The sequence below is a fragment of the Ixodes scapularis genome, unplaced genomic scaffold, assembly GCF_016920785.2.
Source record: "Ixodes scapularis isolate PalLabHiFi unplaced genomic scaffold, ASM1692078v2 PGA_scaffold2__306_contigs__length_199485367, whole genome shotgun sequence".
Taxonomy (NCBI): domain Eukaryota; kingdom Metazoa; phylum Arthropoda; class Arachnida; order Ixodida; family Ixodidae; genus Ixodes; species Ixodes scapularis.
Genome location: NW_024609857.1, coordinates 146,785,436 through 146,801,846, shown reverse-complemented (window position 1 = coordinate 146,801,846; position 16,411 = coordinate 146,785,436). Strand labels below are relative to the sequence as shown.

The 16,411-nt window shown below is 47.9% G+C and overlaps 1 protein-coding gene across 6 annotated transcripts in view; it reads right to left on the bottom strand.

The window, feature by feature from the left end:
- Positions 1-16,411, bottom strand: part of LOC8038847 — a 506,694-nt gene that overhangs the window by 146,129 nt on the left and 344,154 nt on the right. The gene's annotated exons all lie outside the window — the stretch shown is intronic.

Below are 16,411 nucleotides of genomic sequence, written 5' to 3'. Positions count from 1 at the left end.
GAGTCCGGATTATGGGAACTCAACTTCGCATTCGATTCTCAATTAAAACCACCAATCTAAAAAAAAAAAAAAAAAAAAAAAACTGGCAGGCACGCCAAAGAAGCACGAAAAACTGTTTCAGCTCATATTGAACGCGATAGTACATTCGTTGAAATGTGAAAATAGGCTGTGTGATTCGAAACAATCGTACTCAGTTCACCCGTAAGCCGACAAGCCGGTGGGAGCTACGCGCTCACCGAACCAGTCAACCGAAATCAACCACCAAAAGCCCGTATTTTCAGGAACCACGAAAAGTACATGTTCATGAACCAGCTGACAAAAAATCGACTTCGATGAATATACCCACTTTGACAAACAATGACTGCATACGTGAGAGCATACAGCAAAGACTGCAGTTACTTGAAGGCAGACGGCAAAGACACCCAGACAAGGCACGAACAACCAAAAACATGATCACAAAAGAAAACATCGAGGCTTTTCGCGTTAGCAGTCGTCGTACTATAGCTGCGAGAAGGGTAATCACAGTCGCTGTCTGAACGGCTGCTCAATCTCCGTTACCGAGGCGTGCCGCGTTGTCAACGGCCTAGCAACAACAAAGAATACAATAAAGGAGAAAGGAGAAATGCATGATTAATTCCAAGCACTTTTCTTTTTTCATTCATTTTTTCGGCCGCTTATCACCAGGTGAAAATAACAAGGTGAACAGCATTTGGGAGGAGCAGGGCGTTCTGCCATCTTTCTGGCCCTGAACAAATCACGCGTGACTGCGGGCTTGCCAAAGCCTTTTGCATGCTGCACGTGCTTGCGCCTCGGCTGCAAGAACATACTTGCAGCGGCGGGAACACCAATAGCTGCTGGGTCGAGCTAGCGAGTTCCGGTTTGAACGTTATGCACGCTATCATACACGGGTGGATTACGTTGAAAATGTAATTTATTACAATTACCGATTTCAGTAGTAGTTAACTAAATTAATATTGCTGCAACAGCAAAATATTTAGTTGCAATAGCCCCACCAAGTTCTGGGCATGGCCTCCTATATACTAACAAAGCCTGGCAGATAGCCACGAGAAGCGGCCGCCAAAATGGAAAAGGTGGAGCGGCAGACAACGGATGAGAAGAGAGCCACGTGACTCGCGCACCGCTGCGGCAAGACGCTGCAGCCGGGCGTCTCGCCCTGCTGCGGCGTCTTGCAGCGGACCCGAAGCACAAAAAAGGTGTGCTTCAGGTCCTCGCCGCTGCAAGCGCTGTGGGCTGACTTCCAGATTCCCCGAGAAATGGTTCTTTGATGCTCTGTGCTACCTACCCTCGCGCTCCAAAGCTGCGGCCGGGTACTCTACGGCTCCGTCGTCGAAATGCCAGGCTTTGCGAGTATAGAGGAGGCTATGGTTCGAGGCATGCGTAACACCGCCGTAACTTTAGTCCACAGCAGGCAGGCAGCAGTGCACGAGACGCCTCGTATCGTGCACGCGCACAGCCGCAGCGAGGTTTTCGCACGCGCAGAAAGACTAGACTTCCATCGATGCATCACGGCAGCGGCGTAACATAAAGTAACTGGATCCAGAGCCGTATATGTGGAGAGTTTGGCCATTCATTGGGAAGTATAGACCGTTCCATTAGGGTCATAGCAGAGAGGGTAAAAGAGAAAAAAATGCACTCCCCCTCGCACCCCGCATCTCGTCCGCTCCGCCGAGTGGGCTGTAGCTAGCGTCCGGCTGGCGTGCAAACTCTGTTTAAAATAGCGTCATTTTGGAGCTTTCAAGCGCAGATGCGCAGATTTCGGTATGCCAGTTGTCGTGTAATATTATGCTAGATAAAAAGACTCACAGGGTCCAATTGCGCTGTTACCTGCGTGCAAAAAAAAAAAAAAAAAAAAATAGGGAAAACTGTGTCAGATTGGCCGGTCTCTTTGGCGAAGAGTAAATCCGGTTGTTGTACCTTTTTTACTATACAAAAGTTCGTACTGGTGTGGGCCTTTAACGACCATGAGTGGAAGTCTGAAATAATAAATAAAACGTGCTCTCCTGCCGCAATACAAGCAGTAGTTGAGGGTAGTACTGCCGGCTGACTCAACTGCTATTTAAGCAACGGAAAAAAGATATGCTAGTGGATCATTTAGCAAAATAGAACAACAGAGAGCTATAGGATAATTTTGGAGTAGCCACAACTATTCTAAGAACGCGAACCACTTCACAACGGCAGCCACGAGCGAGAGTTCGATGTTCGGTAGAGCCCGCCGATACAGCCCAAAGATGGAGAACGGCAACCTCCCGGTTTGTCGTCTGCTAGCGGAGTCGGGCGAGTGCCTTCTCTCTCGTTTTACCCCGCCGAACCCGCTGAACTTCCCGGATGTGTGGAGAGGGCGCTGCGGTCGAGCAAAATGGTGCCGCCCAGAGAGCGCTAAATGGAATTGTCTATTCGCGACTCCAGCAAAACGGACGCCGCCAAGCGGGAAAACCGGGAACCAGTCGGTCCAGGTCGCTCCGCGCCCCGCCGCGTCTCTGGTGTCTTTCGCGGACACGTGCTGTCGGCGCGGGGGCGAGCAATGTAATTTGACGAAGGTCCGAAAATTTCTTAAGTTTGCCTGAGTGTTCATTAGTGTGGTGAAGCCTCAGTAGATTGTTTCTTTCCATCACGTGTTTGAAAGCCCGTTTACTCCACAACACAACGTCGCGTGCTTTCAATTTTTTGGATGGGGAGGAATCACGGAAAAACGTTTTGATTTCTTGTCTGTCTCTAATCACATTCAATGTGACGACTGCCGGGTAACTGATAACTGGTTTCTTTATAAGGATGTACAACAGTGGACTGAGGTCGACAGACGAAGTGTTTCACTGGAGGGAACACCAATGTTGCAGTCAAGTGAATGGGAAGGTTCGATAGCTGCTTTTCTCGAGTTTGGTTGTGCTCGATTAGCTTCAAAATGCAGCCACTAACGCCGGCCGGTGCGTTGGCTATTCATCTTGGCTGCTTTTCGCCGAAAAAGACCACACTGAAGGAGTTGGGCTAATTTCGCAATTACTTGATTCAGAAAACCTGCTCGCTGCAAATGATGAATGAGGGAAATTATCTGCTTTCAAAAGGTGGGGGACGCGTCTCGCAAAGTTAGAAGCTGGCAGGACATTGGGATCTGTCGCGCCTCCAATATTTATATCATAATTCAAGTCGAAGCCAGCAGCAATATACGGCTACATTGCTCAGGTTGACCGGCTACAAAAAAAATACTCATTTTATCCGTTCAGGATTCGAAGTCAAGTTCAATGCAGGGAGGTCTGAGTGAATCTCCGATGAAGACTCTGCTCAGTTTGTCCGCATTCGTCTCCGTTCTACCGGCTAGAACCACTTGGCTAAGTTTAAGTAATATCTCTCTGCTTGTCAAATATACTTTTATTCAGCAGTTCACCTAATAGTTAGTCAACTAAGTTAATATTTCAACCCGAAGAATATACTAATATCGCTTTAGCGGGACATAGCACGTAATATAATTCATAATCCGCATATTCGTCAAAATGACTTGTCGATTGCTACTAAAACCTGAATTTAAATACGAGTATCAGCTGCTTAGTGAAGCGCCAGCGGGTTAACATGCTCCTTGGCTCAAAAAGCGCTTGCTTAATTTTCGTAATTTTCCTGCAGCCTGTGTTCTTGACCGAGCACACGACTGGAGCTGTTTCTTGAAACGCGGACACGCACAAAAACTCAATATCGCGGACAGATAAGTCGCATGGTCGAGGCATGCGATTTAGCTAAAAATTTCTCTCGGTGGAACGATTTTGTAGCCATTGCCGCTTTCCTTAGATGATCAAAACTAATTAGAGTCTATTACCGTTTCTCCGGAGCCCATATTTTCGGTTTTGAACGAAGTCGCCGAAACAAAAGTTTGACATGAAAAGAACCAAAAACACCGGGAAAACAAAACTATGCTCGGCAAGTTTATGCGCACCGGCTACACTTAACCGTCTCAGTTCAAATACCCATAAAATTGGGCATTAAACAAAAGAAAATCTGTTAAATTGAATGCGCCACCCATTCAGGCGGCCTGGCCTAGCCGACGCGACCTGGACCCAGCCGCCATGTTTGTTTGGTGGTGGCGCCCCCTATAGGTCGCTGGAGTCGCGAATAGGAGTCATAGGGTGCCTAGATGTCTGTCTGTCTCAGGGTGAAGACATCCATTGTTGTCCGGAATGTACCAGCGCGTGACGCTCTCGCGCACTCGGTGCGTGACTTGGGCGGTAAGATGGCGTCTATGCATCAGCCAAAGCTACGCGCTCGAGCTGAGTGACACCGGATTGCGCGCACTTCAAAATGCACAAAAAAACGATTGGGCGGAAAAATGGCTGAGATGTCACCACTCAAGCAAAAGCGCGCGCGTGTATGAAGGCACTCTAAGGAGTCACGTTCGGAAGCGCCATTGGCCGAAAGCGGGCTGGGCGTGTTCCAGGGCGTCTTCACAAATTCTAATGTGGCCAACCAGAAGCCGGAAATAATACCCTGCGGTGGGCGCAAGAAACAAACTTATTTAAGTGCATCGGAGTAACCCTTAAGCCTAGTTCACATGCAGCGGTTTTGGCCCTAGAGCGGCGCGATTTCTGCCGTCGCGGCGCTCGTGCCGCAGAATTGCTGGTGCTGGCCAGAGCGCCGCGACGGCAGAAATCGCGCCGCTCTAGGGCCAAAACCGCTGCATGTGAACTAGGCTTTAGGTGATTGAAATATGGTACACGTGTTGTTTCAATCACCGTCATCCAAAATCATGGTGGAAGAGTGAGACTAGCGGATCGATCGACATAATCCGTACGCCAGGCGCCGAGGGCCGGGAATCTGCCGTCCGAGCGGTCACACACACTCCGAGCAAAACAGAGTTAAGCTGCACATTCGTTTCTTACATCTTTCTGCATGATCATGATCGAAACATCATGTGCACCCTATTTTCGACCAAGAAGGGTTACTATATTTAACCATATACCTATGATTAAAACTGTTTCTCGCTACCACCGCTAGGGGATTCTTTTCGGCTTCGGGTTGGCCAAGAGAGCATGTCAAACCCTCTTTCTGCGTCTGGTGCACGCCCTGGCTCTGCCCGCGCCTCCCATTGACCAAACTCTCTCTATTAGCGGCGAGATGTTTTGGTGGCGCCCTCGTTTGGTTACGTTTCGTGACGTCATTACCTTGTGAACAACAAGTTCGACGGTGTTTGTAATGGGCATGGTGGAAGCGCTCGAAATGATAGCACTCTCAAAGCAACACTGCCAACACCGTCAAAATTCAAGTTTTTACATTCCTCTTAATTCCGTCGATGAGACATTTTTTTGCTGACGTCATAGTCAGCATTCGGCCACTTGGGGTGGGTCGACCACAGCGACGCTTTCGATCGCTCACGTCGCCAATACACGGTTCTGACTGGATCGTGGGAAAGTAGCGCCAGCCTCCTCGTATGGTCGCCATTTTGGCTCATGAAATTAGCGATTTCCCTATGACCTCTCCATTTTTGGTGAGTCAATCTAACTTCGCTGGTGACGGGTAGCTTTAGAGAGACTTGTGTACCGAGATTCTGCTATCCACACACCGGCGAAACAAGCGTACATCTTTGTACCGCCACCACATGCGGTGTCGGCGCTTGGTGGCATTGAAAAACAATTTTCCTGTTTTCAAATACGCAAGGCGAACCATATAATTGTACGAGATCCGTGGAGATGGCCATTATTGATACGTTGATTGCATACACAGTGCCAAAGACGCTTAGATCGGCGAGGAACGCCTTCAGTACCACGGTGCCCACGGTGATCTTGGTGCGACTCGATTAGAACGACCCTCTCGAAGCTACGAAGATTCGAAGGGGCCGAAATGGCGATTGCCATAGCAACGGAGACCGATTAGCACCTTGTGAGGTTTTGATCGTCTGTATATTAGTATATGTTTGTTTTCGGCTAGCAGGCAGGGAAGACAGTGGCGCTACTTTCCAAGGGTCCAATGACTTTAGTGACAGCCAAAGTGATTGGTCAGATCGGTCGATTATGCATTATTTATAGGAAGTAATTCAATAGAGAGTTTTAGTAGATCGTGTTTTCAGGCCACGTTAATCGTAGCGGGAGCTCGCGCTGCCACTTCGATGCATGCTTTGAAGCGCGCGCTCGTAGCGGTAGCGGGCCTTTGAAAACGATCTACTAAAACTCCCTAATAACCCCCCAATCACATTTGCTACTGTATTGTACAAAGTTTCACAATCACCCAATTTGGTGCCTTCTTTGAACAAGGTTTGCTGATATACAAAGGAAGTCAAGAATACCGGAGAAGTCTTTCTCATTAGCTAAAATACCGCGGAATCACCAACGAAACTAAAACAACGATAGGTGGATGGGGCTTCATACTGCCACGAAATAGACCTTACCGTCAACAAGTTCCAGTGTTCCCGACAAGAGACGAAATCCTCCGCGCAACTGACGACGGTTCTTGTCACTTTGTCTGGGGACGCTCTCAGACAACCCACTCCAATTACCGCCAACGGACTTGAAAAGCTGTCCCCCAAGCGGGCAACCACGCACACACCCACACACTCGCAGGCAACATTTTGAGGAGCATTCGACGTACCCGGAAGCCACTTCTTCAAAAGCCGGTCGGCTGGCCCGCAACAGCGACAACGTCGCGTCCGTCGCCCGCCGTCGTCTCGGACGTCGCCGTCGTCCAGAGCAGCAGCGAGCCAATCCCATCAAATCCTCGACGGGGGCCGCGCGACTAGCCCGACCGAGCAGACAATGCTCGCTTCAGCGGCGGAACAATCACACTTTTCCTTCCCTTATTGTTCTTTGCTTCTCCTAGGAAGGAGAAATAAATGAGATGATAATAAAAAGGGCCAGATGTAGCAAAACATGCTAGCATCACCGTGTCGTTCGCGATTTGGGCCATGGCAAAAAGAAAACAAAAAATAAGAAAAAAATATACCTGCGGAGGAAGCGTGGACGAGCTTCGAGGTTTGTTGTGTAGCGTGTACGCGGTCAAACGGACGAAATCGTCGCACGTTCTTCCTGTTCTCGTGTACGCGCTTTTGATTGAGGTATACGGAGTCCTCGGAGTATAGCGCGGACTTTCGATGGGCTCGATAGGGTCGTGAGGAAAGTGAGGCCGTTGTTGTGCGCGAGGGACCTTGAGCGAAGCGGCACGGAACGGCAGTCGAGGAACTGCATGCGGCTGCTCGAGGAAAGGACGACAATGGTAAAGTCGCGTTAAAGGCTCCCCCATTAGACGGCCGGATGCGCGATTACGCGTCACCGACGTAGCCTCTCACCCGGGCTGCAGGCGAGGTGAGCGGAATGGAGGTAGCGGTATCCCTTCGGTGGCCATAAGTGGAGGGACGTTAGAGATGCGAATGTCGGTAAGATTAGAAGTTCGAATACTGTAAAAAAAGCTCAGGTGGTATAAAAGCGCGAACAGGGCAGAAAATGGTGAAAGGAAACTAAATGGCTGTCATCGAGTTCTGGTTGAAGTCAAATTGCAAACTAAGGTGCTACTTAGAAAACAAGCCTACAGAAGACTCCGAAATTTGAACCGAACACTGAAGTTTTAGAGCGTTAAGCTTTCTTCTGAATATGCGAAGTACATTGAAATCAGAGTATTGACATCCCCGAATAGTACAGCTCCTGATGTTGTGCAATGTAAGGTTTGCACTGTCTTTACGTCACTACTGTAGTACACACGTGAAGCGTTTAACTTGATACGAGAATAATTATGCCACGATTGACCACGTACTCCAACCCTCTGACGCCACAAACTGTGAGCACAAAACAACACGAATCGGTTGAATCGAAGCTCGAAGCTCGAAGTATCTGTGCCGTTTCCTTTCATTTCGTAACTCCGCTAACGCGATTGTCTATTTTCGCATGACGTGACGCAGTGTTTACGCGACACCGACTCATGGGCGCTTCTGCTTCGACAGACAACTGCGCCTGCTTGAAACGAAAGGAAAAAAAAAATCTTTAGGCGAAATATGTCACCACGTACAAAAAGACAGAAAAAAGACTACTGTAAACAACACTACAAACCAAGGCGTAAATAGCAAAGCCGTAAGTTGCGTTATTTTGTAGTGTCTTCAGGTGCGCTCTGTTTAGAGTGGTGCATAGCCTCCTCTATACTTACAAAGCCTGGCAGATCGCCACGAAAGGCGGCCGACTATATTCAAAAGGTATACGAGCGTCAGACAACGGATAAGAGGAGAGCCACGTGACGGGCGCCCCGCTGCGGCGAGACGCCGAAACACAGTTCTCCCGAGCGATTAAATGCCCGCTCGTGATCCTCCCAGTTAAAGTTGTTGTTGTTGTTTCTCCCGGTGGTGTGGGAGGCAGGTTCCGCTTCGATGATCTGGAGCGTGGTGGCACGAACGTCGCTGAGTGACGGGTCGACTCACTGCTTGTAGAGAACTATGTGCATTTATTTACACTTTAGTTACAAGTCCCAACTTGGGAAATCATCCTGCCTCGTCTAAAGTCTCGACCCCCGTCCCATATTTCTCTCCATCAAATCCAAAGTCCGAATCTTTCAAAATCCTCTCCGCGCTCCTTTTGTATAGGCCGGTAGGGGCCTCCTTTCCCCTCAGGAACCGACCAATCTCTTCAAATTCCGCCACTCACACGTGGTACACTGTTCTCCAATGGTCGGCGAGCTGTCATTTTGGCGTCCTAACCGCCAAACCCAAACTCCTTGTAGAGTTGTTCTCTGCTATTTTCCCAGCCTGACTGGCGCCAACCTCTAAATTATTGCATCGGGCAAAAAGGACAATTTTACACTAAGCGGCAAAATCCTCTGCATACGCGCACATTCGGTTATAAGCCACAAGCATCTTCCAGCGCGGGCTCTTTCGGTCCCGGTCCGAGCAGACTCTCGAAACCCGAGACGCTTCTTAACGACCGCGGGGGGACCGCTCCCGCGTCGCGGCCGCTCTGGCCCCGCCGACCCAAACGTAGAAAGCTAAAAAAGAAAAACAATGCCGACTGAACTCTGGAAAGATAAGCTTTCCTAACAAAAGAAAACACCTTAATTAATAAGCATGATTTCTATATACTTAACTCTCCCGTTCCTCGCGGACCGCTTCTTTTCTCGTCGGGTTTGACAACCATGTTTTGGGTCCTCGCCGCTGCAAAAGCTGTGCGCTGACGTCCAGGTTCTCTGAGAAATGCTCTGTGCTACCAGATCCCCACGCTTAAAATCGGCGACCAGGCACTCTATCGCCCCGTCGTCGAACTGCCAAGCTTTGTGAGTATAGAGGAGGCTAATGGACAGTGGTATCATATAGACGTTTTCAGTTTCCTGTTGTTCTCAATCCCGTGAGTTCCGTATCTGGTATGCGGGAGGAAAACAAAAATAATACATTTCAACCTGGAATATGCGAGAAAATAGAGGTGAGGAAAAACAAGAGTGAGACAATCACACAATTTTCGTGAACGCCTTCTAGCGGCGTGGACATATCGATGTTTTACCGCAAACAAGAAGTGACGAAATTCAAGACGGCGGCGCCCTTGTGGAAAAGATGTATAACTTTCGCCGAGACGGTTTTGTTTTATTATTTTCCACAGGAGCGCGTGAAAGCACATTTCCTCGCACGAGCTCAGCATGCCTTTACACTGTGTGTGCCATTAGACTGTGGTACGGATTGGCTACGGCGAAATCATGCCAAACGATGACGCAGGCCTCGTTACATGCTCAAAGTATGTGAGCAAGCGCATTCTCGAAATTTTTAGAACGTTTTGAAACAAGGGTACCTCATACGTTAAAACGTATAAGTGCCAAACATTCTTTAGTCTCTCTCTTTTTCCTGCTTTCGTGCATTCGCGAATAACTTACACGCGTATTTCTTATAAATGTTTCCCTTTAGAGTGTGCAAATTTTCCCGTGTCGACGGCATTACCAGTCGGCGATGGTAAGTCGATGAATATTTGCATAATAACTACTTTCGAAAGACAAAAACAACAACAAAAAATTGATAACGAATTCCAGGCAGTAGAACTAAAGAAAACCCCGTGAACGTGGGAAACATCTCGCGTGTATACTGATAGTACCTCCCCGAGTACGTGGAATCGAGGCCTGCTCCAAATCACCGATGGGCTGTGCAAAGCGCTCAGTCGTACACGAACTCATTTGCATAGCTTATCCCGCTTGTGCTCTGGGTTGCTTCGTTGCTTGCTTTGTTTAGAGGCAAAGCGAGGCCCTCGGCAACCTAGTCCATTTAATCCCTATCGCGCACTGCTCGCGTTTCGCCGGATCGTCGGCAGGGTCGCTGCGATATTCGCTCGCACAAACGCACCGATATGTCTTTTGTGTTTCGGCGTGAGTTCGGCCGGTTTCTGTGGTGACGCACAGCCGAAAGGCGCCAGCGTGTGTATGCACAGCAGAAGATAAAAGTACGGTAACACACTAGCGAAAAACCGTGGCGGAACGCCTCGCGCTGCATGCCGCTTTCCCGCGTTGGAAAGAACACACAGACCTGCGTTTTGCCGCCACGGCAGTCACGGGACAACACACAACATCTTGCTCTCTCTCGAATGTAACGAGCGCCTGCGAGATGCTCCGTGTTTTTAGCACTGATCTCAATAACAATCGCTGGATCGCGCATCCCCGCTTGTTCGCTGCAGCGCGAGTGCAGCCACCGGACGGCCATCGTGCGCGGTAAATTTTTGTCGTTTTGCTGGCGTTTCGCTGAGGTTTTCCAGCGTGGTGTAGACACGTTTTCTACTCGTTCGTCGTCAGTCGCCGAAGAAGTTTTTCACGACTCTGTGTACCGTTGAGACTTGCCGTTGTAAACACGTGGAAAATTTTACGAAAGCGCAGTGTCGCAGGAAAAAGGCACAAGTCGTCGAAAGCAAGTTTCGCCGGTCTGGCGGCGTGTTCAAAGCTTCCTTGGCACGCCAAAGTGCCGTGTCTCTGTGCCTTCGCACGCTTGGATACCGACCAAGAATCGACGCCGTGTGGATGTGTTTTGTGAGTGCAATGTGCGTGAACCCGTATATGAGCCTCTGGATCAGCGTCTTACTTTACTCTGACGACTATGTACTAGAGGCACTCGCGGTCCAGAAACGAGCTTATTCCAGCGTCCAGTAGCGACAACAAAGGACTACAACTATTTTAAGAAGGAGCTTGTTAAGTTGCTTAAATAATCTCTTGTGTAATGATGTTCTTTTTCTCTATCTTTCTTGTTCTCATCTGTGTTTTCCCAATTTTATTATAAGTAATGTTAACTTGATGTCCCCAGCTTACGTAATGCCTCAAAGAAAGTCCTTAAGATAACGAAATAAAAAGTGAATAAATAAAGTTTTTTTTTTTTAATTTTAAAAGGAAAATGGGGCTCGTGACTGCCTGTTTTCGGTAACTGGCACCATTCAGCTTCGCGTATTCCACAGGTCCGTAGGCCACCATCTTCTCTCATTGCAAATCTAAATAAGATAACGGTTAGTTGTGAAACTTTGCCGTGTGGTTCGGATCACTAGCGCTACATTTGAGCGGGGAATGAGCGTTCGGAAACGTGTAATCTATTTTTGCAAAAAACAATTTTTTGTTTTGTGGGAACGTTGGAGCGCGTGGCCTTAGATCCATGCTGCGCTACCTCGAGGCCGATACAACTGGAGTGGAGCGGGGGCTGCGAGAGTGTGCGCTTACTCCGATATGTGCACACCCCACGCAGCCTCGGGTAGCCCAGCCAAGCCAACGCCATCAAGAATAATGAAAGCCTCTGCATGGTCTCCTCTCCCTCTATCAAACGTCATCAGAGCCGGATCGCGCTAACTCGGCTATTGGGCCCGAGGCCGACCTTGGACGCGCTGATTGGATACGAGCCCTAGCCGAACACTGACACAGCACTCGTGCCCAATCTCAAGCCTCGATCGATCTGACTGTGATGACGGTAAGGAGGCCTTCTGCTTATCTAGGTGGTGTTGGCCAAGCCCAGCCAAGCCCAGCACGTATCGAGGACTACGCGCTCCAGAGTTCATGCCCATATACTGTTCGCGATAGTACATCGGGCGGTAGTGACAATGCAGCTGCACGTGCTACAGGAATGTGATACGTTAAGACGCTCGGCAACTTAAATAAGGGCAGTCGGTGTGCTTCCAACTTTTCCGCAGAACACTGGAGGCCAATCACTGCGATGGACGAACGGAGCTTCTGTGCGGAACTTCGGGAAACAGTCACTCTCAAATAATAATAATATTAAAAAAAAAAATAAAATAGGTGGGCACTCTAGTGCCAGACGAATTTGCTGTGAAGTATTTCTGAACCGGAGTGCCGATGCCGGCGACTGGGTGGATTCTTACAAATTGGTGAAACGCCACGCAATACACAAGGGCAGAAAAGGGAGTAGACCGGACGAGCGCTGAGCAGAGCTGGTTCTGTTTATTGCGCGGTCTCATCCATTTGTAATATTTACGAGCTCGGGAAACTGGGGAAGTTCTGATATTTTTAAAGTATTCGTCTATTGAACGTCAAATATTTGTAAAAGAAGTAAGAAAGAAATAACAGAAGATAGGTTTTGTCAGAGGACAAACTAGTCTCTCTTTGTCTCTCTACCTCTATCTAATTTTCGTTCAAATGAAACAAATCCCCGTAAATAGATATGATCATTGCACAGATACGCGATAAAATAACTAACATCCACGAAAACCGCTTTACACCTGGGTGAGAGAGAAAATAGAGGCTGTGTTTGAAAACAAATAAAAAGAAGACAAAAAAAGGAAGACAGCTAAATAAAAAAAAAAACACAAACAAACAAAAAGGAATGTATTTAGAAAAATAATGTACACGGCAAATCTGGGTAGAGCTTATAATATCCTTTTAACCTGCAGATTAAATTCCCCCAAATTAATACGGCACGAGGAGCCGCAAGATCAAGAAGAATGCGTCTCACAATGCTTGCCGACGAGTGATGCTCTCATTTACTGAAACAAATTGAAACCTCAGAATCGGATCAAGTCAAGAAATAGCATTTTATAATAATCTCAAATTCGGCCTCCCTTACACAAAATGCCTAATTAAAAAAAAAAAAAATCCTAAACAAACTTTAGAAAAAAAAAAAAAAAAAGTAAACAAGGAGCGATTTTGTTTGCGCGGACAACTCATCGCGAGGTTTTGATATCCATCTCCTACAATCAAAAAGCTGCCATCAAAACTATAAGTGTTGTTTGCAGCGCTAACATATGATGTCTGCCAGTAGGTTTTCGAAGTGAAATGCAAAAGAAAAAAGCATAATGTCATGTTTGCGTCAACAATGTCGCGCAATTTACATCCTTAACCAGCTAACATTAAAAAACAAAAACAAAAAACAAACGAAAAAAAAAACGAGAATTTAGAGGGAACGTAAATCGTACAATAGGAGTGAAACCAACAATCAAAACATCGTCGCATGTTTCGATTTTATCGTGAAGATTGGGTCAATAACGCTAAACGGACGGGAGCTTCCCCAGGCGGACCTCGGGCAGAGCCGATGGCTTCGATCGAGTCCGGTGGGATGCGCAGCCAACCTTCCGACACGGTGACGCCTCCGAGAAACACAGTAAATACGGTCTGAGAAGAAGGGGAGGGAGAAATCTACCGAGCCGTTCGATGAGAAGCTGGGAAACCAGCGAGAACGAGGCTCAGTCAGTGGAACAGGCGCCTTCGATCTTACTTCCGTTGGAAAACGCACGGACGTCGTTCCAGGCCAGGCGTTGTTCCAGGCGGAGCGAATTAGTCCAGGGTCTTGTAGGAAGGTTGCTACCAATGCTATACTTTCTCGTTCCACCGTAACTCATCCTTCCGTGGGTGTGTAGTGACTGGATTGCCGTCGCCATCGGAACTTCCAAGTGCGCCTTAATTTCGAGGTCTCTAAATGGCCGAGAGGTGTGCCACACGCCGCAGCGCGAAGGCGAGAAATTTACCTTCTCGTCAGCAGGACGCACCGCTCGTATTAAAATATCAACGGTCACGCCTGCTCAAAGAAATGCCGTTTTTTATTGTGGAAAGGCCAAAAAGACTCGGCCACCAAACTGCGCACGCTGGAATTAGTCGAGGCCTGAGGCAAGAAAACAGGGAATTCGGTACAAAAAGAAAAAAGAAAAAAAAAAAGAAAGAAAATACTTGACCAAAGAAAAAAATCAAACGAAAAAAATAAAACAAAAATAAAAAAAATAAAAACCTGAATTCAAAGCAGAGACGTAATCAGCGATGCTGAAACTAAATCCGCATGCAGCCTTGTGTTCCGATGTCGTCCAGGCTTGTACCGAACGAGCCAGCGAACATCCGATTACGCTACGCTTTGTGCTCCCGCTCTAGACTATCCGCATTGCGCAGCTGTCTTAATTAAAGGGGTACGGAAACTAAATTACGTGGCCGTGAGCTCTCCTCGCGCTTCAAAATCGGCCAGCGAAAAGCGCAATGCGCATCGCGCTCGTCACGTCAATGGCTCTTGCAGGGCCAAGGGTACTGCAGTTGCGAGCGTTGCCGCTTGGTGGCGTCAACGCGTGACAATCTCGCCTGGTAGTAGTATCTGAGAACTGTACAGTCTAAGAAAAAGATAGGAAAAAAGGTAGCAACGGCGCATTTTCCCCCCTTCTACTGACGCGCCCCCAAGCGGACACGAGGAGAAGGGAGGAACGAGATGTTTTTCTCCTTCTCCAGGCAGACGAGAGAAAGCTTTCGCCCTCCCGACTTTCGGTTTCAGTTTTTGAGCACGTTGCGCACGTTGTTTATTAAATGTTGTTGAGTTGATTGAGCTTCAGCGTCAGCGAAAGCCGCCTGTAATTCCGTCTCCCAGTCCAAACGTGCAGAACATTTCGGTTGCATTGACATTTTTACCCCTAATTTTATCAAACGAACAAAGGAAGCTGCTAGAAACAGCGAAGTTCCGGAGCAGTGCCAGCAGTGCTACGTACACTGGGTAAGATGGCCGTCTCCGAATTGCGGGACCTATGCGGAACTACGCGGAACAGTGTCGACGTTTTCGACGTTATGGAAATCGCAGAAACTGCGTCCAAGACAGGCAGGTTTTGCTGCCGGGTGCCTGGGTGCCTTCTCTGCTGAGTTCGGTTCTGTTTTCCGATGCCGAGTGGCAACCGGCAATCAACGTGGTTCTGTATTTCTGCGTGTCAGCAACATCGTGATGGAAGAGTTGTGCGTTGTGAACATAATACTAGAATTATCGCCGACGTGACCGTGTGTTCGCATACCAGTGGTGTAACAACAAGATGAGATGATGTAAACTGTCTGGCACTGATGCCGTGATCGGAGGGGGCGGAATGTTGCAGATTGACCTTCCGCTTTACAGTGAAGAGTTGAAGACCCCTTGAGGGATTATGTGTAATCGATAGACGTGCGGGTAGTCATGTTGGAACGCTGGTCTTAACCGTAAGCTCCTATCGTACAGTGGCCAATGTGACTGTCGGTTGTTTCCTCCCCGAGAGCAATTGCGCTCTGGGAATAGGACTAAACAGTACGAAAATATGACGGAAAGTACGTATTTAGCATTAAAAAAGTTTTAGCATTAAAAAGTCATAGGTAAATCGAAGAGAAAAACAAGCTATCCTTTATTTTGCTGTTTAAATATCTACTGTTCCTGGAGAAACTGCCCTCAAAGTGGCGTGCTGGGATGAGCGCTAGAAGTAGAAGTTTTCAAGCTCGCCACGGCGTAGCTTCGTACACTTAACACCTGCCGCAAGTCGCGGCTTTGACTGCATTCAAGTTGATCGAAAAGCGAATTCTTCGCCCGTGAAGCATCACTTCCAGCTGAGTGAATATCCGCTCTACAGAGATTAATTCAAGGCGGCAATTGCAGCCGTGCGCGAGCAGCGCAAATAGAAAAACAAACACTACAATAGAAATACTGGCTACGACGTGCCGTGCGAAAAAGGAAACACATGGTTTGGAACCGCATTAGAGCGGCTTGATTTATCGGCTTTCAAATCATTACGGCATGATCGAGCGTTTACTTCTTACGAAGAGATTCATCCTCTGAGCCATTCAAAATTCTCTCAGAGGTATGACATGGCTGAAAAAAAAAAATCAACATGCTGGGAATATTTTACATTGCATAGGCAGTCACCGAGAAATTCCGTACGTTCAAAACGACCAGTATAAAAGACGGAAACGCAGAGCTCGGATGTTTGTATGTGCCATGTATGTGTATGCGCTCAATCTATGTTCAGCTGATGCTTGTAGTATGCGTAATGTGTCTGCATGTGTGTATAATAAAGGTTCCCGAAAATGCATTGTAAACATAGAAATAAAACAGCGCGAACAAACACAAGGACAAGTAGAAGGAGGGACACAGACACAGCGCTGCTTTCTTTGCAGCGTACCCATATTTATATTTTATTTTTATTTCTATGTTTACAATGCATCACCGACTAGCCCACCTCCAAACATTACTGCGTTCCCGAAGATCCCTACGCGCAATGGTGGCATAAGG